We start from the raw sequence: 24609 nt of genomic DNA, 5'->3' as shown, positions 1-24609 counted from the left end.
GATAGACCACAGTGAAAAGCAGGAGCATTTTTATACCCTCCTCTGGTCTGGAAAAGTACTGTGGCAAAGGAACAGACAAGGAACTAAGTAAACCCTATTTACATGAAGTGATACCAGTGTAAGTACAATGTATTTTTTTAATATATCTGTATTACCAGTGTCCATAAATTATCCTGAAACCAATACGCTTTACATTTGGCTGACGGTTCTTTGGATAACCTGTAATCTTAAATAAAATGTTTTAATAAGACTTTCCTTTTGAACATGCAGTCCTTCCATTTAAAATCATCATGTGACATTACAATGGTCAGTCAACATGAGTTGATTTTAAAATTGCAGAAGAAATGAGTCAAAAACATGGCAATCCATAATCAAGGTGCTGATGGTGGCTCTACTCACAAAAAATACTTTTTTCCTCCCCTAAAAAGCACTTTTGCATATTCCTAGTGCCCTAGTAGCATAATAAAAACAGCAAAGAATTTTTATGTACTAATTGCCAATTTTGCTTAAACATAAATGTGATTTTACAAGTGAGGGGAATAAAGACAATAATAACTACTGCAAGATTGACCTACTTTTGTTTTTTTTATCGATGGGAGGTGGGGGTTGGTTTATTTTTGAGAGGCTGTGCAATACACATTGTTCTGTTTCTATCTTTTCATTCTGCACTGACACTTGGCATAAACTGTCCACCAGCACACATGTGCTGCCTCTAAACACAGTTCAAACACCACCATGCACTGACAGACATTAAAAGCATTAGTTCAAGACAGGGTTTCACCTCCTTGGTCCCTGGCTTAGTGGCACATTTTCATTTTCTGTTCATGTGTTTCCTTTTACCCAGCTGGTTCTTTCAGCTTTCTTCTTGCTTTGAGAATTTCATCTTTGCTTCTGGATGGCTGCCATCCCTTCCCTACAGCCAGCCCTGGCAGAGCACTGGTTTTTCTCTATTGTTGGCATTTAGTTAATTTTTTAAATCTCAGTCTTCTCTCAACTGGGAGATTGAGTTAAAAACAAGGGAAGGGGGAAGGAAACATTAAGTAAAGTAAATATTCCAGTGACACACAACCTGAATGTGTGTGTGTGAATAATGTGGACATATGAGTTTCGGCCAACAATGCAGATCTCCTGCCAGCACTGCTCTGCCTGTCCCTTTCAACCTACTGTCCAGAGCCTGGGGTGAGGTTTGTCCTTAGTAAAGATAAACTTCCTGAAGTTTTGATTGGTTTTGTACAGGCTGATAAATTTCCAGGATAAACTCAACATACTCTAGATTTCAGCACGCATACCTTGGGAAACAGATCTAACTACATATGCTTAAAGTGACTTCCACAATTTAAACAAAAGTGTTTCACAAAGGTTGGAACGAAGCACAAAGATAAAGGAATACACTTCTTATGAAAACTCCTAAGATGTGAGGTTTTCTCCTGAATTTTCTGACATTTCTGCAACAGAAAACACAAGATAGGCACATGCACAAATTCCCAAAGGAAAAACACACTTTTGTTACACTCCTATGTTGATTTAAGTCTTATTAAATGTGGATCTAACTTGAAGAATTGCAGAATTTTTAAAGGTTTTCTCATTACTGAATTTATGGAGGGTACAAATTATCTCCAAAATTGTGTGATGATAAACATGATTCTTAAAAAAACCAAACAACCCCTCCAAACAACAAACAAAAGTCCCAAATGAGCAGTAGATGTGATTTAGGCTGATCGGTTCCATGACCTCTCTGAAATTTCAGCATGTGCTCTTTTCCCTTGCTGTGGGCAAGGCAAAAGGTTTTATCAGAATAAAACTTAATGAGAACTAGGTCAACACACTTCAGATTTCTACTCTCTATCTGAATGGGGCTGCCAAGCTGGCCCTGACACACCCCAGTACAGGGGTAAATGCAGTTTATGGATTAACACCCTGCTTGAATTTGAGAAGCACAAGGCTACAGCAACCTGCACAGATACTTCATTGGTTAACAACAAATTGTAGTAGCTTACATTGCAATTTATATGCCAAAAAAGTCCCATCAAGTTTGAATCAACAATTTTGTTTGATGTAAGCTCGTTGGCAGAGATCTCAAATTACAGGCAAAACTTGGGTTGAAATTAGTTGTCATGAAAACCAATTTCAATTGGCCTGTAAATTGCATGAAATAAGTGGCTTTTCAGCTGCCAGTGAGAAGTTGGCTAAGTCTGGTCTAGGAAAGACAGCTGCTCAGTCTGGATGAGTCTATCAAGCCATCCAAATCAAGACATGTGCTGTAGGGAATGCTAAAAACATAACTCAAACCACAAAAATGTAAATTTCTGTAGCAATTTCAATATTCATACTTGAAACTTCAAAATGTTGATTTTCCATGTCTTTGCAATCTATTCCATTGGAAAACTAGCAGCCTGTGACCAACAGGGGATCTCAGTAGAAAAACAATGTGGAACTAAATAAACATTGAAATAAATGCTCTGTGATTAGTACTTACACATTCAGCCTATAATGTATAATTTAAGCAAAGAAATTTCTTAAAAGTTTGAAATAACCTCTGAATGCAAACCAGAACTCACAAAAAGCTGTATGGAGAAACATGATAAGCTAGTTATAGCAAAACATCCCAGTAATCTATATTGCTTATCCAAAAGTCCCCCCATCACACTTCCTACTGTCTATGGTCTATAAATTTAGAATAGGGAAGTACTGACCTTCAGTCAGACCACAGCTGTTCTAAACTGCATGTGAAAGACAGCTGAAATCCCTTGGAAGAGCCTTCAGGAAATGCTCAGTGAATTAATTCCTCTACTTTAACTCTCTCTCTATCCCAGTTCTTGAAAACTATTCAAGTCTGTTATACACACATGCACAATGCACAATTAGAAATCTCTCATGGATTTCTGCTCCCAAGACAGGTAAAAAAAAAAAAAAAAAAAAGCTGACAAAGCACAGAAGAAATACTGGGAATTGATTCATTCACTAAAGAATGAACATGATTATGTGGTAACATCTAATGCAGAGCTGGATGACAAATTAGTGATCAACCTATGGACCATGAGGAGAGTCAGTATGAATTAATAGTTGGAATATCAATACATGAAAATGGCTCATTTTCCTAGCCAATAACAAGTACTAGTTACTTTCAACAGGGAACCCTCAGTTGCCTGTATCATTTGAAAAGCCCAAAAATGGTATCAAGTGTTAGAAGGACATTGTTGTTTTCTGAAGCTGTTCAGCACCAGAGAGGAAGGTGCCACCATATCTGTGCACACATCCATGCACACACTTAGGTTTGAGTTTGCTTCAGTAACCAAAGTGTTACCACAGGGTCTGGCAGCCAGACTGAGAATTCTTTGTTATGTGGACTTGTTTGGGGATCAGGAGGATTATAACACCAAATAAGCTACACTCTCCTTTTTTAAAATACTTGCAGCATCGAAGGCTACCAGCTGACATAAATTCCTTATTTGTGTCATTCCAAGCCTTAGGCACACTACTGATTGAGCAGTGGATGTGGACACCCAGAGCCATCTGCTCAGAACATGGACTGAACCAAAGTCTGAAAGGTGTGGCATGGGTGTGCATTAGTGGGAAGTGTTGTTCATACTATGATGCTTGGGATTCACAACAAACTTGTTTTCTAATGTCCCCTGTTAAAAGCCACTAATTCATTTTCTAATTTAAAGAGCACAAATTTCCATCTCTCTCCTATTCTCTTCCTCTCAGGCTTTGCATAAACTTTAGCCCAAGTGTGCAACTTTGCAAAAACTTTTTGATCTTAAAAAAAACAAAAAAAGTAAGTAAAAATTTGACAGAATTTCCCTGAGATCCACTGGAGAGATCTTATCTCTCAGGTCTCATTGGTAGTTTGTTATTTTGGTGGATTCTGAGCATAGGATGAGGTGTTAGAATTCACTGGCAGTAGGTTTTTAATACTTAGAGTAGAAATCAAGAATACTTTTATGTTACACAAAAGATCTTGTTTCCATCTTACATCAATATGTAAATGGTCTTCTTGATATAAGCCTAGGATATGAAAGAATAATGGATTTAACAATCATAAAGTTTTGCCTTTAGGTTTAGGAGTATACAGAGACCGTCAGTGGATAATCTCTCTTGCTTCTCAGAAAACAGTACTTATCTCCTGCAGCTGCAATGCTAAACAAAGTGTTTCCTAGATCTAAACAGCACAAATTTAAAGAGATCCTGGTTTCAGCTAACCTGCTCTAATTCCAGAGCATGTCAGTTAATACAGTGAAGCCTACCCAAATCAATGGCATTAATACAGATTTAGAGAGAAGCTTACATGCAGCCTACCTGCATGCAATTTACAATAATTAGATCTTCTATCTTAACGTAGCTGAAAACTGAATCAGAACCAGTCTCTAAAAAATCAAATACTCCATATCAGTGCAGCCTTTTCTGACAGGAAACAAATAAGATTTATCTTCATAGTAATTAAGCTTTGGACAGAATGGTGAGGGGGAGGAGATGATGGTTTTTCTCCCCTTCTAATCCAATCTATTTAAACAGAGGAAACAAAACAACAGCTGTTTAGTACGGTACTGTGCCACAGAATCCAGCACAAACTCACCGAAGACGAGAAGGTGAGGAGACTACAGTTTCCCTATTTCAGCTTTCCAGTCTCTAGGCTGCTGTGATTCAAAGGTGCAAGTCCAGATGGTCCTGTTAAAAAGCAGCCATGACTTTTGCCAGGGGAACAGTTTCCAAGCTGTGCACCATCCCACCACACACCACTCTGAACCTCTGCAGTATCTATAGGTATTGCTTGCTACATGCAAACAGAGGATTATGAGGCAAATCTGACCAGATAATTGAGAATAATAACATTATCCTACATAGCAGAGAGGTCTGTCTTAAAGAAAACTCAATTTCTAATATTTTCTCAGTCTGCTGCAGTACACTGAAAAATATTTTTGTGCAGCAACTGAAAAATATTTTCACTTTTGGGATGTCTGAATTGTAATCTCTTGTATCTTGGCTGACATATTTGAAGGTAATAATTTTGCTTAGCTAGCTCAAGTATAGCTTTTGCCATTTCCTACCATCCTTCTGTATTTATTTTTTATGATTTGTTATACAACAGTTTGTAGGGTTGCTATTTAAAAAAAGTTGGAGAGAAACAAACTTTTTTCATTTCCCTCTGCAGCAGTATCTTGCCATTTACTCTTATTTTGCTATCCACTCCCAGTTTTATAAGCAAAGTATCTAGTTTCTTATTCCTCACAGGATCAAGAAGGTAAAATCTTCCTCTTTTTAAATAGACCTTTAGGCTAACAGTCCAGTATAGCAGACACTCTGGGCTCCCAATGCCATGTCACCATATTTCTCTTACACATCTCTAAGTCCCTTGTGACAGCAGGGCCACGGCAGCAGGCAGTATTTACCTTTGAAACACCTTTTTGTCAGTGACATTTACTCCGGATGCCTGTGCTGTTAGTTTCCCCCCACCCTGAGAGGAACTCCTGAGCACAGAAGAGCAGGGGTGGGTTACAAGGAAACAGAGCTGATGCTCTGATGCAGCCCTGGCTGCTGACCTCAGTCCTACACCACCAGCAGGGTCCTGGGAGGGACCACTGCCCGCAGTCAGACATCTGCACACCTGTGGCTGAAGCCACCACCCATTCCCCAGGAGCTAATCCTCCCTCCTGTCTGTGCTCATAATTACTCTGGGTGAAAGGCACAAGGAGCTTGGATCATCACCCCTCTGTGACTTTTGTCTTGGTTGCACTTCATAAACTGTCTACAAGTAGCACTCAGCACTCATCAGTAGCTAAGTTCCACTCTTGTTTCTGTTCTTCATGTTGCTGGGAAGCTTGATTGCTGTCAGATAAAAGAATGTTTCTATATTTTAAATTTTCTAGCTTTACATTCATACTGCTCATTTACATGCTTATATAATTAATAGTTGAACTGATTATGCCCACAAAATAATAAATCAACAATTTCTTTCTAAAAAGTGTTATTTTTTTTATGTTCTTCCATTCAAATGGCCTGTACAGATATCTACTACTGAGCAGTAGAATACTGATGGGGACTTTATGGTACAATATACATCAAAAAGCTTCTCCTAGTTTCAGGTTTTTCTTTCTTTTCTCCTTTTTTAGTATTCTTGTTATTTAAATAAGTACTGAATGTGCAACATTAGAGATCTACAATATCTATATGTCTCTAGATATATATTTATATAGTATATAACATCAAGGCACATTAAAACATTTATGGTCTCCTGAGGGAGTCACTGCTTGGGATTCACCACAGAGATTAGGTTTGAGATTTCATTAAAAAATACATAAATGCTTTATTTTCACAACCAAAAGAATAAAAAGTTCTCTCTTAAACATTCAATCTAATTATACTTTGCAGGGCCTATTAGCAAAGCTTTGACTGTAATGAAGAAAGAATTTTATAATGCTTGCAAACTTCAATAGCACATTATACTGAAAAACAGTAATTATGGACTAAAAAGATTTTGTGTCTTTCCAATTAAAAAATTAAATGCCAGGATAATAATATGTTATTGCTCATGTGCTAGTCTTTAGTAATCATACAGTGTAAAATGACAACAAACGTGGAAAGATTGTGGAAAAGAAATGCCCCCTCCACTGCACCTTTACCTCTTAATCCTTAAAAAAACCAATCACCACCAAAACCACCTTGGGACAGTAAAATCAACATTTTAGAGATATTTTAAAAATATTAATGGGAAATGGGTTGGAAACTAATATTTAAAATTACATTACAATTCCATAGCCTTTTAAACTGCTGTTTTCAATGAGCATTTCAAAAATGTTAAACAAAATTATCTTAAATGCTTAATAAAAATGCTTAATAATATACACATAAAATGCTTAATAATATACACATAAAATCATATAGTGGTTTCTAATTTATTTTTAACTTTTTGCATTCTGTGTTATTTTGGGAATTATTTAGATATGTACTACAATTTACATATAAATCTATTTAGATATTACTATTTTTTAATAAGCTTATGTAAGTCACAAGAAAAAGAACAGAAAATTTACCTTATAAAATTCCTGGAAACATTACTGGGAACATCTTCTTAGAGTCCCTGCATTCAGTTGGAGACATTTTAGTAGAAACATATTATGCTTAAAAATATGGTAAAATACTTACATTTATCTTCCTTTGTAGCATGCCTATATATCCCTTAAACACTTTTTCTCCCCAATGCCCATCGTGTCACCATCGCTCCATATGAAATCTGACATGTACAGTAGTGACTTATTTTTTTATTTCATTCTTTCCCCACCCTCGGGTACCCCACATCTAACTGCAAATGTTGTCAAAATCTGCACCTTAGCAGTTTGGAACAATGCACTGCCACCCTCAGAGTTCTCCTGATAAAAGTTGTTAATAAATTGGAATTGCCACACATTTTATTGTTCAATTACTTTTTTATAGCCATATCTGAGGAAGAAAATAAGGTAGAACTCTTGTGAATGTCTCAGGCAGAATCTGGGAAAAAAGGACAGATGTCAAGGGCAAGGTTTTCAATTTTTTTTTTTTAAATAGTCCCCATTCATTCAGTTGAATACACTGCTGTTAATTCATATGAAGGTATCATTGCAAGTACAGGGTTCAGAGGTGTCTGGAGGGGCATGTGGCAAAAGCAGAAGCCATTTCATACATGAAGAGAAAACCACTCCAATGTCTGTCAAGTACAAGGTGACAAAGATCTGGTGATAAATGGGAGCCCTGCCCCTCTCTTCCCCAGCTCAGGCTGAGTGCCTGCTCTGTGTCCTTCCCACACATCCCTCTCCTGTTCAGGCTGGGCCACACAAGCACTGTTGCTAATATAAACCCACCAGAGATGCACCAAAGGCCAAACTCCAGCCCGACAGGCTGGCGCTCGGCAAAGCACTGTGCAGTTCCGTGGGAAGGAGCTCACTGCTCCAGGGCCCAGGCAGCAACAGCAACAGCTGTGCTTCACACTCCAGCTGATCTTGGACATTTTCATCAACAGATTAAAGGGAAGTTCAATGCAACTGCTGGGCAGATAGAGACACACCCTGCTATCAAAACCAGATCCTTCCCCCACTTGTCTACTGTGAGTTGGCAGAGGAGTCATCATTAGTGGATAATGTATTTATATTCAGAATGCTGGGAATTTCAATTTAAAGAATTGGTAAAGCTGGTTTTTGCAGTGTTTTGATGCAAAGCTGTCCACAAGCAGGCAAACAGGTTCCTGTTATTGCTGTAAATTCTGATCTGCATTTATGGAAACTGCATCTCTGCTACTTTTATACTTTGGGGCATAGAATGGCAGAAAATCAACTTTATGTACCACCTTCTAGCTTTAGCATTTATTATTGTTCTTGCCATGTGGTAAAACAATCCACGTGGAGGGACAGCCTGTGTGTGAAAGCTGAAAAATATGAAGACTAAAATCTTAATTTTTACTATTTTGTAGTTACAGTCAGTCCATTTCTCCCACATTTCCTCAAAATATTCTGCGCGCTTGTGCTCTTGCATATTTTTATATTTTTTACTTCTTTTGTATTCACATTGGCCTTTGTTTCACCTTTGGCAGGAGCTACCAACATTCTGCCATAAAACTACAATATTCGATGCCCTCTGGCACAGAATAGAGAGAAACAAAGCTGTGAATTAATCCTACAAGCTGTACTCCTGACAAGAGCAGGCAAAATAGAGAATTCTAAAACATAAACATTCACTCATCCATATAAGTACCATCTCCACTGCAGGAAGTATTGGTTGCCAACAAGTTCACCATGATTTAAGTGGATGCAAAGACATGTCATCAGTAGCTAAAATATGTACTGAAGTATTTATTGTACCTCAAGAGTGAGCTCAGCAAACAAAATAGAACTAAAGAAATCCCCTTCACAGCTGGAGAACAACCCCCTGTTGTTCTCTATATTTGTTATTAAAACTGAAGAATGTGCTTATCACCATGAACAAGTCACCATAAAAGAAACCTTGCAACAACTGACTTTCTTACTCATTTAGACAATTGCCTTCCAAAAGCTTCTCCTCCATCTTCTGTCCCTCCAGCAGTTACTCTTTAAGTGCTTTTTCTGAGCAAACAAGAGGGTGAAGGAGAACTTCTCTTTTCTGGCTGAAACACTCTCCTCCAGGATGACAGTGTAATTACATGCAAAGTGCACAGTTAAGTGTGGAAGATGTAGCAGGGACTGAAAAGATTGTGTTACTACAAGAACAGGGGCAAAGGGGTCTGAGTGGAAAATTTTGTACAGAACTTAGAGAACTATAAATACTGTGATTAGTGTAAGAAACTGGCCTTGCTGGCATTGCATAGTCCGTGTCTCTCAATCCCCTCAGTCAAGATTCTGCAAAATAAAATGGATCTAAGTCAAAACTGCACATCTACTGCTAGGTTACTGTAAAAGACTACCTTCACTCCTCAGTTTTCACTTTTAGGAAGTGGAGAGGTTATAATTACTATCTACTGTTTATACATTTTTCTCTAATAGATGGTCAATGTCTGTGGAATAGCAATATAAGCACAAAAAACCTCATAACAATAAAAATCTGTAGGACTGGGACTCATTCTCAGTTGTTTTAAATTCACAGATTCTCTAATCAGGAACTGTTGCAGCTAGTGTAAGATTCAAAGACTGATCTTCTTTTGCCTTTGCATGTTCCACCTCCCACAGGTTTAGGTGCAGATGGAATGAAGGGCTACCAAATCTGAGTTTGAGAAGCTGAAGGGGTGCAGGCTGGAAGGTGAACCTGCTTTAAGGCAGTCACTGTACCTGTTGTCACATTTCGTGTCAGTCTATCAGGTATCTGCTCTATCCAGACCCCTCCTGCTCAGCTGCCCCTGCCAATTCTCCATGATTTGAGTGTGCATCTTCCCATGGTAGGTATGGACCTGATGCCTCTGTCTGCCTGCCTGCGGGAATGACCTCTCCTGAACTGCAGTCTTGCACATTTTACTCATCTTTCTCAATGAAAGAGAGCAAATGTAACTTAAGTATTTATAATTTTTTTTTTCAACTAAAAAAATAAAATATGAAAAATTCTGCAGAGCCTTCTGGGAAGCAACACAGGGAAAAGCTAAGTCATAATTCCTTGTCTTCCTCCAAGCAAATAGTTTCTGTGCTCATTCACCCCTGAATATTCCAATTATCCTTCTACCCAAAAACTACCTGCACAAGTACCTGGACATGAGAGCTGCACGCTCAGTAGTGAGTTTTAGAATATGTCAAGCTTTATGAAGACGTGGCTATAAGATCTGACTGTATTTTTCAAGCTTGGGACGAAGCTTTTTTTTAAAGTTAATTGAACAGGAAGCCAACTGTTTGAGATCCACATACTGTAGAACCAGACAGTTAAACAAAATGCAAATAGCAGCTAGCTTTAAACTAGTACAATGAATTCTTCACCTGTAAGTCTGTAAACTAGCTCAGCTCACGTCCAAAGCCCTTGAACAGCCTGTGGACTCCCATCTGTATAATTCTGTTGCAAGGAGGCAAATTTCTTATGTACTAAGAGAGGCTTTCTTACAGATAAAAAGTTTCAGAAAAGGAGACTGATGAATTCAGCACACTCAAGGTCATTCCCCATGGTCATTTGCCAATGCATATAGAAAAGCAGAACATTTTTTCTCCTTCATCCTCACTTTTTCCTCTTTTAAATGTTGCTGGCCATATTGTTTATTAAAATTCCACGTATAAAAGTATTTTTATAGAATTAAGAAATCTGATGAAATTAGTACATGGCTGTACAGCATTGTAACTTAGAAAATGGAATCTTCCTAAGTGTGACCAAAATTTTGGCATACCATCATCTTTCTGAGGAAATACAAACAGTCCTAATGTTATGAAGTACAACCAGAATTTCTGTAACAGTTTCTAAACACTTTATTGAATCTATTTGTACAAGCAGAAGTTTGAGAGAACATCATCATTACACATCATGCATTGGAAGAATCAATAAATTGGAGAGATGTAACAAGAGGTCATTGTGTTCCTTCTTTCTCAAGAAAAATTTTTTCCTAGCCATTACAAAACTCTCCCTTAAGCAAACCCAGTGAAGAATGTGAGAGGAGAAAGATGACATTTCCAGAAATATCAGTAAGCAACAAGCACAAAAAATAAACTACACTCTAGAAGAATCATAAACATTCTGTACATGTTTCATTAGAAAGGAAATAACTGCTTCCCAGAATTCTTGAAAAAAAGCCCTCAACTAAAAAAAGACTAATTTCTGATCTTCCTCAACTTGCAGTCTTTCATGTTACTTCTTTTTCATGTTTTGAACACACTTTTCTACAGTGTGTCTAATATTTTACCCAGATAACTGAATTACCAGGAACAGGAAAGTTAACACTTAGATTATTAAACCCTTGAAACACCTAAGACAGTTTTCCTGCAGGTTAAATGTTCGAGTTTAAAGGTCCAGGACCATGGTAATGGGGTCGTGAATGATTGCTCTTTATCTTGGGCCACTCACCCACAGTGCCAAGCAGGTCCCTCTGTACACATCTCCAGTCCTTAGAACTTATTGTTTGTCCTCTGTAAGTGCAACCCCAACACTCAGTCTGTCCTTGAAGCATATGAGAGGTGAGCACCCCAGCGCTGGTGATGCAGCACTGGGGTAGAGTTGGCACACACAAGAAATTGGCTCCATTTCCACCTGATCCCCATTTGGGAGGAAGGCAAAGAAAACAGTTTTGTTTTTATTCAGATTTCAATAGCAGCTGTCGGAAAGCTGCTCAGCAGTTTGGAATTTCAGAAGTAGTCCCTTTGGAGCTGGATTAGAGGGAGATGGGGACAGCCAAGAGCACTGAGAAGATAGCTATGTAACCATGGAGTAAAACTTACTGCATATTCACAGACAGAAAGAACCCATTCTCTATCACATGCAGCTCACCCTCAAACCTTGCAAGCAAGGCCTAAACTAAACCTATTCCTTAGGCTTGTGTACTCTATTTTCATTAAATAGCTGTATAAGATGTATTGGGACAAGAACTCTAAAAATAAATCTGCCAGTCTTATTGGAAGGGAAGTTACAATGCCTGCAAGCCAACAAAAATAACAATTTTTCATTCTACTCACAGTTCAGGAAAAACATTCATGTTTGCCAAATTAAAAAAAAAAAAGACAAAACTGATGGGAACGGAAAATATTTTCATGCTGAAAGAGGATATTACAAACAATGGAGACTTAAAGTCAAATGTCTCTTTATCCTTTTTAAAGGAACTTTCTGAAATACAACACCCAATTTTTGCAAGAATGATGTAACCTTTAAAGAATACTACTCCAAATACTTTGTCATCTAACTTTCATATAACTATTTAACAAATTATGATGGAGCTGACCCACCCATGCCTACATATTTGAGAATTTCTTCTGGCCTCCTGGCTTTAATTTTCAGTCCTTTTGGCAGTAATGAAAAAACTGAAAAAGAGCTGAAAATCTCAGGCCTACTTTTATTTTAGAAGTTATTCCAGAAGTTCAGAATACAGAAGTTCAATGAAGAAACAATGTGCAGATAAGCAAGCTTGACGATTCTCAGATTTAAGCCCAGAAAATGGTTTAAAAAAACCCAAAAAAACCCAAGAAAAATTGCCTATAACACCTGTTCTCAAAACTACTTTTTGACATTTCTTAGTTTTACTCTTCAGAAGAGAGGGTAGGTGGAACAGCTTTTCCATGAGATCAGCCTAAATATATACCCTAGGGCTGATCTAGACAGCACCTGGAAGTACCTGCAGAAGCATCACTGGTTTGGGGTCACTTGGTCTGTTCAGCTGCAGAAGAGGAGGCTGAGGAGAGACCTCACTGCAGTCACAGCTTCCCTGTGAGGGGAAGAGGAGGGGCAGGCACTGATCTCTTCTTTCTGGTGACCAGTGACAGGACCTGAGGGAATGTCCTGAAGTTGGGTCAGGGGAGGTTTTAGATTGGATATTAGACAAAGGTTCTTCACCCAGAAAGTGGCTGGGCACTGGAACAGGCCCCCCAGGGAAGTGGCCCCAGCACCAAGCCTGACAGAGTTCAGGAAGCATTTGGACAATGCTCTGAGGCACAGGGTGTGACTCTTGGGGATAGTGCTGTGCAGGACCAGGAGTGGGACTCCGTGATCCCTGTGGTCCCTTCCAACAAAGGAAAAAGAGGAGGGAGTGTTTCAGCCTGAAAGACCAGGAGTCACCCAGCCTAAGACAGTAGTGCACATTTTCAAATGCTTCCCAGTCAGAGGCACGTGCATGATAATCTCCTACAAAAGAGAGGAACAGCTGCCTGATTAATACACTAGCCACATGCAATGTTAGGATGAATCAATCCAGCTACAGCTTCAAAAGTCCCAACACATCTACAGAGAGGAAAAGCTTTGCTCTGCCCTCTTATAGTGACCAACAAACTTCTATGCCATCTGCAGAATCAGTTATTCCAAAGCATGAAAAAATTTCTGCAGACCCTGGACTTTCAAATGAGAACATGCACTCATTTAAGAAATGCCAATTGAAATCTAGCAGTAACCAAATGAAAATTTCACTTATAGAAACGAATTTTTCTTCTTGAAAGTAGGTTATTACAGAGTTATCTGAATAAGTTTACACATAAAGACATTACATCCCACTGTCCTACTTTACACATTTCTAAGTTTTGCAGGAGAGAAGACAACTAGAAAACTAAAGGAAGTAAAATTCTGTTGTGTTTCGGCAACTTGAAAATTGCAAGAATACAATTAGTCAATTCTCAATATATCAGGTTAATATTCTGGGAATCTGGATCCCTTACTAAGTCCTGATTTGTTCAGCATTGAAGAGATCAGCCAGCAAAGTGAAAATACATTAAGTATTTGGTTTAGAAATTCATAGTTTGAATGCACACTCTTCAAACGTACATCTTAAAATACTCAGCCAAGTTGCTTTTGCTCAACAAAGAAAACAAGAAATAGGCTTGGACTGAGTAGATTAAACTGAATTCTTGTAGACTTGCCAGTAAATCCCCTAACTTTTTTTTTGTTTTAAAATTTAAGTGCAATTGTCTTGTATGCAATAAATACAGTTGTAGTGCTCCTGAAATCTGTATTAGTACTTCAGCCAAAAAAAAAAAAAAAAAAAAAAAAAAAAAGAAAGAACTACCATCTCTAATTCTTACAATAATCATAGCTCTTGTAAAGCATGCTTTGTAATGTAAAATATGTAGTGTTCAGCACTACAGTAAAATCAGAAAGGGATAATAGCTGATGCAGTTAATAATATCTACTGGAGCATTATTTTCTTAAGCTGCTCAAAGGAAAGACAAAATTTAAACAACTGGAATAAGTACTAATTTATAATAACTGAGTCACCTCAGGGTAGCCTGTGCCTTGTACTGAATCTAATAGCTCCTATTTTATAGCATTTTAATCTTGTAGTTGACATCCAATTCACTACTTCCCAAAAAGTTTTTAGCAAAAGTGATAACATCTGAATTTGCAATAGAAAAATGAATCAACATATGACCTCTTGTCCTATGGATCTTTTAGGCTCCCACAAGCTCATTTTTCTCTCTTGGAGAGGTTAACCACATTTGGCACTTGCAGTGCAAGCACTACACTACAATGTTAGCCAGCAGTACCACACTCTTGGCTCAGGGAGAGAATTTGTTCTTTACTTTGCATGCTCTAAGTCCACTACTGCCAGAAAATGTGCCAGTAAGAGCAGGGAAAAAAAGTAACATAAACACTCCTATCAAACAGCATTTGACACTGGCTGTACCCAGTCTCATGAAATGGAACTCAGGCTGAAGGATGGAGAAAAACTTTCAAGCAGATTGCCTTCTATTGGATTATGAAATACTTTTTGTAAGAAACACCAAGTTTGTACTTAATTAGGAACCCAATTCTAGATGATCTGAAACATTCTTTGAGTTGCATTCAGTGTGTGAAGTAGCTCAGTCTACCACTTCATTGCATGGACCAATCAATTCAAGTTAGGCCAACACTTCTAGTTTGTTGAGACAAGAACATACTTCAGTTACTTTGTTTGTCTACAGATATATCCCGGGTCAATTTAAATATTTTATTATTTAAAAAGGTCTTATTGTATTTAACAACAAACATTATCTTATCTTTTTTTCCCTAGCTGTCTAGAATAGTATCATAACTGTATCAACATTGTTCAATATTTTTGCAGATCTGGATCTCCTTTCAAATCCAGATGCCACTGGATATTCGGTGAACTGCTTAATGTTTAGATACTTACCCTATGGGTAGATATTGACGGTATTTTATTACAGTGGTCTTTAAAACAGACTCATTTCATTTTACTATTACAAAAGGGTTTAACATCTTGCTACAGACACATACCATCATCTGGTGTGATGGTGAACATTTAAATTCCAGGAAGGACAGCATTAAAAGGATCCTAGTGTGAGTTTTAAGAGAAAAACTGGTCTCGAACACCTTGGGTTTGGGACATTTTGGAGCTGTTTGAAAGCCTATTAAGCTGGTATGGTTCGATGCAGATAAGATTTGATTTGTGATGCATCACAGAGGATAAAAAGGTGGGGAACCAGATTTAGCTAATTATTTTTTATCCCATGGCCTTCTAAAAATAAAATCCCTGGGGTTATGAGGCAAATAGTAGTTCCAGGAAAATACTCCAGGGCATACAAAGGATTCTTTTTAATTGTTCTATCTTCAAGGAAATCACGTGCTTACGACTCACACCTGAGACAGCAAAACAGTATTTGGGACATAAAAGTGGATGTGACAATGGTATCATTTCCCAACCCTGAGAAAGCCATCAATTTAGATTTTTCATAGAATCATGTAACAGCTTTGGTTGGAAGGGACCTTAAAGATCATCTTGTTCCAACCCCCCCACAGTGGGCAAGGACACCTTTCATGAGACAAGGCTGCTCAAAGCACTGTCCAATCAGACTTCTAGGGATGGGGCATCCACAGCTTCTCTGGGCACTTTGAAAGCTTTGGAATTGTTCTGCTGTCTGCAACGCCACAGAACCTTCTCTGGCAATAAAGGTGAGACTGAGCACAGATTCTGCATTTTTTCCCCTGCAGTTAGAATACAGATGCAGTATGTCAAAAACAAGGCATGGTTGAAATCTTGATGTTGCCAAAGAAACACATGAAACACCCATCCAGACTAGGCCAGGATACAGCCCTTTTATGAATTTGCCTATGAAATGCCTCTGTCTTAACTTGCAATTAACTTCTTGCAGCACCAAAACCAGCATCAACCCTCTGTGGGTTCCAGTAAGGCCGAGACCATGGAGAATTACACTGCAGAACAGAGTTTGAAGATTTTTTTTTTAGTTTATGCAGACTCTAGCTGCTCTTGCATCTCTGATCCTGTCATTTCTGGCTGCACAGCGGTGGGTTTTAAAAGTTGCTTTGACTGGGGTTGTGGCTCTACAAAGAGATTTATGGAACCACTGGAAGTGCTGTGGAAGAAAAGAACAGATAGCTGTTCTTTTCTTCTGTGTAGGCAATACAGCTTTAAACAAGCAATGTAACTGAACACATATTTGTGAAATTGCTTCTTAGGTGGCTGCATTTGATGCTGTCCAGAGATCGCAGCGTAAGATCAGAATCAACCTCTGACTCCTGAGCTCCAGACCTGCTGCTTCCCATGGGTTTGCCTTACTGTGTGGATGGATATGGGATGTTGGTGATTTGGGACGGCACCTGCAGGAGAATGCTACATCCATCCTACTCTTGAAGCAAGGACAGCTCCCTGCAGTTCTATTGTAAGAAACGTTTGGAACTTAACAAACATCTCCCCAAAACCTGAAGATAACTTTATGGGCTGAAGACATTGCTTACAACTTGAATCAAAAGTCATCACAAAAAGATCATTTTCTGTGTGGGGAAAGGAAATTGTTCAATTGAAACTGCAGGAACATGCTATAAAACAACCTCTTAATGAGGAATTAAACATCTACAATTCACAAAAGGTTGAGAATGTCAAAAAAAAAAAAAAAAAAAAAAAACCCAGAACAACCCTAGACCAAACCGCTCTATTTAAACAGGAAATAGAAACAACAACTTCATCTCAAGAGAGAAGTAACTCATAATTATCTGACTGCTCAGCCTAGTTTGTGGCATCCCAGCTGATGTTAACTGTATTCACTACAGCAAATACAGGTAATTTTGCAAAACTGTAAATCATAAACCAAATTCTGCTGTAGCCCTTCATCTTTTCTACACAGCACCTGATGACATTTTGCAGCTGAGCAGGGTTTTTATGAATCCTGTATATAGAATAATATTTTTCAGACATGACTAAAATCTTGCAAAAGCCACACAAAATATTTGGGCTAGGCCAGGATGTACCTTCTTTGTTAATTTGTCCAGTACAAGATGTTGTAGGTCAAGTTCTGTCCTAACTTGTAATTAACTTCAGAGATTTGAAAAGATGAAGGGCAAAGAGAACACATTCTTACCTGCTGCCTGCCTGACACACAGAGCCAGGTTAATTCCAGCAGTGCTCACTGTTCAGCTACTTGCAGTGGACACCTACTGGGAGAAAAGAGAGAAACCTCCCTAACAGCCATTTCCATCAACAGTGAAATTAGTGTTTACAGTGGTCAGCTACACATCTGTAGTTGGAATAGGCATCCACAACAAACTGTGTAAACAGTTTCTTAATCAACAGCTTAATCACAACAGTTACATCCCCATGCTCATAAGTGTAGGAATTAATGAACAGTGTTCTACTTTGCTTGCAGTAATGAGGTTTTAATCTACTACTGAATCATTTCTGTACTACAAGCAATGTCACCACAGTGTGAAATTGACCACAGTCATGCTCCTATGTCAATACAAGCATCAGTTAAAGGGCCATGGCCCAGGTTACGTGAAACAAGAGTTCTGTAAACAGCTAGTGCAGGAGAAGATGAATCAAGCTTGTTTGGCAGAGTTAGACTTGACAAAAAGTACATGCAGTGCTGATGAATCCAGCCTATTTCAAGTGTGGGAGAGCTTCACATAAATTATCTCCTCCATCCTATTCTAACTTATGTCTGCACTACACAGCACTTAACCAGGACGTGTCTGGCAACGAACAGTGCTTCTGTAAATGCTGTATACAGATGAAATAGTGTTAGACAGCAGCACTTCAAAAGTTTTGAAGTCTGTGCAGGATGACTATCTTGTACAATTTCCAAATGCTGAATGAAGAGCCAGGAAAAGGACAGCAAGCGAATATGATGAAAACAAGAAGCCTTGGCTTACAACTTCTATAGTAATTTGCTATGCAGTCAGATCTAACACCAAGAAAAAACTGAGATACCTGAGAAATCCTCCTAGCAGTCTCCTGCCTGATTATCTCGTAAAATCTGAAGAAAAAAAAAAAAAAGAGCAGCTATTTAACTGAGAAACATAACCGCTTATAATGAAAACAGTGAATCAAGAATTGGAAGACGGTTATTGCTCACCACAGAGATGCTCTTTCCGTTCTCTTTGTCTTCACAGACGATCTTCATCAGCATCTTAATGTCTCTGGCAGTTTTCCTATATGTAATGCATGGTGTGAAAGTCTTTTGAACACCAGACATATTTACAGTAGAATCATCCTTACATGCACAAAACCAGAAATACTGAATTTGTCAGTGGTGAAGAAATAGTTTAATAAAGAATGAGGCCACAGCCTATTTAATAAAGAACCAGATCCTGTTCATCTGGAGACAGGCAAACAGCCACAGACAACTGAACAGTTAAAAGAGACTAAAATCTGAGAAAGCATTAAATTCTCCAGACTTCACTGGCTGTAAATTATTCTTTTATATTTCAGCCAAGCAGTTTCCTATTTGGATGCAAATTGACCCATGGTCTTTGGCTGTGAAATGCACAATATTGGGAACTTGAAGTTGATGTCGTATTTATTGTCCTAAACTTTTCCACCACTGGAAAATCACAAGCTAGCCCTGCCTTGAGGGAGACACACTAGTAATCCTTCAATTCTTCAAGACGCCAAGAAATCTGCCTCTCCATTTTGAAATTAAATATAGCCGACAATGATTTTTTAGAAGGGGAATTGCTCCAAGCTTTTTAGACAAATTAGACCAAAATTTAATATTAGAGCTAGCAAAAAACCCCAAACCCAATAATTTATCTAGTTTGCCACTTCTAGTTTAAAGAAGTTTTGGCTCCAAATTCTGCTCATGAAGAAATATGCTCATTTTGAGTAAACAGACAGATGTAGAACATGACACTATTTCAACAATCAGCCTAAGTAGCCTCCTCAGGTAGGTTTCAGCAGCTGCTTTCTACTGAACAGCAGAATGAACCTACCAGCAGGAATCCAGGCCTTTTCCTCAGTCCTGTTATCATAATTTCACTCCTAGGAGAACATATGCTGAATCCTTCTGTTTCCAAAATCCAGGACTTTATGTACCTTCCCCTAATGGTGGAATTGTAGCGTCCTCAGGAACTGACCAAACTTACTGAAGATGAAGACAGGGAAAGGCAGAATTTTCAGGACTGTTCTCCAGGATGCGCTGGAGGAATGAGGGTACGAATTAAACAAAGAATTCCACTCTGATGAATTTTTTCCAGAAGGGTTTAAAAAGTGCTTATTTTATTTGTAGTAAATGCCCACTACCTTCAGGGCAAATGCTCAGGCAAATCTCCAGACTGCGAACACAAAAACCCCTTGCTACTAAAAATAAATCCAAGATTAGCCCATAGTTTCAAGTGACAACTTTTTATTTTAGGCAAAAACAAAAACAAAAAAAAGGCCAAAAACATTCCGCTATTGCAGTTTGTAAAACTTTCACTGTTTTCAGTAGAAACAGTTCACAAGTCAGAACGCAATATTCAAATAACATTGTGCAAAATTGTACTGGCATAACTACACATAGCAAAAAGACTAGTGTAAATCAAGAATTCCATTGAAATTAGTTGAGCTGCTCCAGTTTTACAACAGTGTACATCACCTTAGAATAGGCCCTTTTTTACAGAACATCCCTGGAATTCCTCTTGCTTAGAAAAATTGCTTTACATGCAACAAGTAACCTATCAGTACAACATAAGCAAGAACATCTCCACAAGTTATCACAGTGTAACAGAGGAAAACATGTCAGCCAATTTCATACAAAGGCAAATCTAATGGCAGTTTTGAACATCCCTTGACTGTTACCATCAAAAATTGCACATCTCAATATAAGAAATAATTTAGAATGAAGCCAAGCTATCTTCTTAACTATCAGTACATTGATAATTAGGATGGATGATGTGGTTTGTTTTCTTTCTTTAGCTTAGCAGATTTTCCAAAGAGAGTTGTTCCAGAAGTTTGTGTAATAAATGTTAATTTGCAGTGTTATCAGGCCAAGTCCTCTTCTGCTATAGACCTGTCAACACTACAGAAGTCTCTGTAGTCAAATACAAATCCCAATGAAGAACTATTAAACAAAGACCATACCTTAAGTATTTACTGATGACATGCAATGAAACCAAGCAAGCAGTAACAGGACTCCATTTCTGTTTGGAGCATTCAGAAAGGCTGTAGTTCAGCTGGGGTACAGCACTGGAATTTCACAGAACACTTGTGAGTAGTTAACATTCTCCCCCCACTTGACATGCAAAGTAACAGTTTCCAAATAATGCATCCAAGTCATTTTTTGCATAAACAGAATGCTAAGGGCAGAACTGATTTTCAGAGATGCTGAATGTTCACAAACACGCATCAAGAAAATACACAGGTACATCTCACAGTGATTGGCAACTTTGATTTCCTGTATACCCATATTCAGAAAAACAATTCTAAAAGAACTCTTTGATCACAGTAAAACCAATTGTTTTCCCCAGTGCTTTCCACTTCCCTAGGTTATGAAGGGCTTACCTTCTATTGCCTTTCCTAAGAACGAACATTTTTGGTTTAACATGTATCAGCCTGGCTCCGGTCTAAGTCAGCTGATGAAGGGTTCACACCTGAACTATGGAATTATATGGAGAAAGCACAGTCCTGATGTTCTTGAGTGTTTAGGCGCTTTTATTTCCTTTTTGCAGGTTATATTAATCTCATGAGGAAAAGTAAGAACAACACACAAGCTTTGCTCTGGAGATGCATGTAAGTGTGCATCAGTTCTGGAAGAGAACAGCTCTGCACGTCTGTACATAGGAAAAACATGATAAAAGGTTCTCAAAATACCAGCTCTGCCTCCAACCACACAAATTAAAGCAGCAGACCTGCGTGCCTGCACACAGTAAGTCAAATGGAAATCAAGATACCCCAGAAGTCATCCTGCAGGAATGATCTCTGTAACTGCAAGTCTCTGGTGACTTCCTACACATCCTCCTTTGCCCTCTCAGCTTGATGGAGCAGCTGTCAAGTACTCAGCAAGGAAACATTTAGCAAGGAAATACGGACATCACTGGCACTGAGTTTCTGTGAAAACATCAGTCAGCATTTTAGAGATGGCAGGGAGAGATAATAATTCAGCAAGGAATTACTGTGGTACCACTGTATTCTCTTAAACAAGAAGTACGGCCTGAGGCAGAGGAAAGGTTAATGGATAGGACTTTGTTTCCTTCTTCCCAAAAAGCTCAGCCTCAGTGTTTTTCAACAGTCTCAGACTCTGAATTCCAGGAAATTGTATTTTAGAACAAATCAAAAAATAGCCCTGAGACTAAACATACTTTAAAAGAGCTGCTATTGCTTTATGTAAATCAAACACAGCAATCATTTACTGCCACAGTAAGCAATATTCAATTTTCACTCCCTTTTTTGCTCACTTGGGATACACACCTGAAACCAAGAATTTCTTTCCAATATATATGTACTTAAGCACTGTCTGTTACTTTTCCAAGTACTTAAATGCTACAGGATTATGGCACCAAGCAAGGAAAGAATAGCTGATGCAGGTCAAACTTTACCAAAGAAGCCCTCTTTCCCTGTGCCTTGAGTTTTTGAAAAAAACAATTCTAATAATCACAACTGTGACCACGGTTACAATGGACTCCTTCCTTGTGATTTAAGTAGAATTTACAGCTGGAGTAACAGCATTTAGTATATCTCAAAATCAACTGCCAGCGTTATTGAACACAACCACCAGCCTTTAAGTGTGGCTAGAAGTGTAGCACATCAAGAAAACAAGAATATCAAATGCATCAAGTTGTCCATAAAAATAGACCTTTACTTTTTCTTAAGCTACAAAGTAGGCAATCAGGGAACTGACTAGGTCTATGCATAGTTCGGATTTTAAGTAAGCCAAAAGCATTTGAACTCTTTCAGTAACTGTGCCTGTTTAATGCACAGGTCAGCTCCCTCCAAAAATGAACATCCCACTCTATACATAAAAGAATTTTCAAAAAGCTCCATGCACTCTCAAAGCTATTTCCAAATCGATTTAAATACTTAAGCTAACAGCCATGCTATGGCACAAGACAGCACATAAAAAATTTAAGGCTAATTTTTGTCTGCACACTTCAAAGCTGGTCTCAGAACAAGAGTTGTCATATTTTCTTAACTCTGAGTCTTTAGTGTGGATTCATAAACTTGAGCTGCCACAGCAATAGTAGAGTTGTCCTGCATATAAAAAAGACTGAATGTTGTCCTGAATGCAGTTCTTTTAAAAAAAGCGAAAACTTCACACATTTACATTTGGTTTTTATCAGAGCAGCTCACTAATTTGTACAGTACATTGTCCAATAACATACAAGGTAAACTACCAGAGAAATACTCAAGTCCTACAACAACAGGTGCAAAAGAAAGTCCTACGGTAAGAAAGCTCACTGCTGTTTGGGAGAGTCACAAGGTGATGAAAACAAACATCAGAGTGCATTTTGGTGAAGTCAGTTAAGTGTCAAGGCTGTAATAAAGGCTATTTGTTAACTTTAGCCCTTTTTCATGGTTCTTAACCATTCAGTTAAGATCTCCTAATAAAGCACTAGGCAGTTTGGCAACAATGAAGTTCTCTACATGCTACTGTTACAGAAATAGAAAACAGACTTAAAAGCACTTCCTTCACCTGAATATGATCTGGATTCAGGTTTAAACAAACCTATCTAAAGCAGTAAATTTTAGACTTCAAATTGCACTGTAGTGTTTCAGAAGAAACAAATTAATATCCACAAAGCCTAGAAAAGAACTATCAGCTGGCAAAATTACACAAGTTTGATGCACAAAGCTGCTTATTTTTAAAGCTCTGCTCCTCAACAACTCCAGGTGACTGACAATGTCAGTGCAAATCAAAACTGTTACTTCAAAACAATCCTGTCCATTTTCATGGGAAGGTAGTAAGCCAAATTATGCCTGTCTGCTAATTTAACAGGTGAAATGATTTCATACCTCCTGGTACGGTTTTAATTTACTGATTTTTCTGCATAATGTTTTAAAAATACTATAAATAGAGAACTGGCACATTCTAGCATGATTTACACTTACTTGCTGAATGAAATACACTCCAATCATACTTACTAATACAGGACTTAAAGGAACAGCAAATATGCATCAAAATTATGATTATTATCTGCACATATATGCTGGTTTTTTTTCCCTAAATCAAAAAGTTTGCAAACAAATTCATCATATTAAGCGCTGAACAAGACTTATATTTGCAGTATGATCTTTAAATAGTTGCCATTATGAGGAGACCTGAGAATACAACTGATCCATGGAAATTATGTTGATGGAAGTTGCGTATATGCAAGCAGTGAGACCTGCTTGTGTGTAACAGACCAATATTCAGACCCAGAGACTGCCCACAATGACACTTTGAAATTACTGGATCTAACTCTGGTAAAGAGGTACAAGATGAACGTGTTTTATAAGCGACTATGACACTGGTATTCAGGTCATTGCAGTTTTCTGTGTAGCTACAATTGTATTAACTCAAACCCAAGTAATGCACTCCAGGAACACATCAGAAACCTCAGTGAAGTTCCTGAATAGTTTCTGTTTGCAGTTGCCTTTCCTCCCCCCCACCCCCAACCCCCATTTTTGCCTTTCATTGTAATTTTAAAGCAACCATTAACTGCCACATTATCAGGACAAACCAAGTATCAAAAAAATCCTCTGTTTTACATGCCAGCCTAAGCTGCTAGTCAAAAAGAGAGAACATATCTGCTGCTGTAAACTTCTGCATAACAGATATCATGCCTGACAAACCATCACCTTCAACGGACACACAAACACCACTATGACAAAAGGGAGGAAAGCATGCACAGATATTTCAGTATTATGTGGCCAGGGTCTATAATACAGTGATGAGTCATGTCAGAGCAAATTTGTACCAAGAGTGATTATTGATTCAGGCTGACTCATAAAGATCTAAGCAAGCCTGTAAGAGCCAAGTATTTTCTGGAAGAAAGAATACTGAGTAAGAGGATAATATGTTTTTTCCCTACATCTGCACAAAAATTCTATGGACAAATAGAACAATAGCAGGGCAAGTGCTTTAAAATGCAATTTTCCAGCCAATAAACCAACACTAGAAGGAATTCTGTGAAGGAAGGAATTTTAAGAATGTGACTTACCAGAAGCACAAATTTTTGATATCAAAAAAATGTACACTATATACTAACACTGTTTTTGCATACTCTTCTGTTTTAAAAGTTTCAAACGTATTAACTTGTCTTGCTTTGTTTAGGTCTGAGGCTGTTCAGCAAGGTTACATAATTTGAGACTGCCACAATAGTTCA

The sequence above is a fragment of the Vidua macroura genome, chromosome 7 (genome assembly GCF_024509145.1).
Source record: "Vidua macroura isolate BioBank_ID:100142 chromosome 7, ASM2450914v1, whole genome shotgun sequence".
Taxonomy (NCBI): Eukaryota; Metazoa; Chordata; class Aves; order Passeriformes; family Viduidae; genus Vidua; species Vidua macroura.
Note: the sequence above shows the minus strand (reverse complement) of the source record.